The sequence below is a fragment of the Solanum tuberosum genome, unplaced genomic scaffold (assembly GCF_000226075.1).
Source record: "Solanum tuberosum cultivar DM 1-3 516 R44 unplaced genomic scaffold, SolTub_3.0 contig02986, whole genome shotgun sequence".
Classification (NCBI taxonomy): domain Eukaryota; kingdom Viridiplantae; phylum Streptophyta; class Magnoliopsida; order Solanales; family Solanaceae; genus Solanum; species Solanum tuberosum.
Genome location: NW_006243909.1, coordinates 1 through 671, shown reverse-complemented (window position 1 = coordinate 671; position 671 = coordinate 1). Strand labels below are relative to the sequence as shown.

Here is a 671-nt window from a genome sequence, read left to right as displayed (position 1 = left end):
ATGCATATATGGTTCAGATGATTCCATGTTTGGTTTTCTTTTCTTATCAGAAACTTATTCAGAAGCTTTAAGGTCGAGAATTTTGTGTAAGTATTTAATGTCAAATAAACTATTGACTATTATTCTTTGAAAACGACTTGTCCTCTCTGACACCTCTTTCAACTACTTCAGAGAGCGCGGAAAGTGCTTCTCAGCCAGTCCGTGTTCAGAGGGTGAGTACTCACTCTTTGCAGAATTCTACCCTCTCATCTAAATCTTTTGTTTGATATTTTTCCATTGTGCAGGATTTACCAGCTTCTTGTTGACAATCAATAGACATGAGTAGGAAGGCATAATTTGGTTACTTTTGTAAACTAGTTAGGTCATGGAAAACATTTTAGCACTAGACAGTTTCTATGACAATCTACAAGAACTGAACAGTTTTATCATTGTCTTATATTTCTGAAATATATTCATTGAGTCTAGTAACCTATCTCTGGTTTGAATATTGCAGACAAGTACTCATTGCACATAAATTGTGGTGGAGGAAATGTAACTGTTGGAGACACTACTTATGTAGCAGATGAAGACTCAGCAGGTGCTGCAAAATTTGTTTACTGGAAAGGGAACTGGGGAACCAGCAGTACAGGACATTTCTGGGATACCAACGTATCGTTGAATGACCACAAAGC

At 37.0% G+C, this 671-nt stretch overlaps 1 long non-coding RNA gene across 1 annotated transcript; it reads left to right on the top strand.

Moving 5' to 3' along the window:
• On the top strand, window positions 1-671 carry LOC102594882 (uncharacterized). Its single transcript, XR_369089.2, has 3 exons — window positions 1-86; window positions 172-212; window positions 494-671. It is a non-coding gene; the product is annotated as an uncharacterized lncRNA (long non-coding RNA).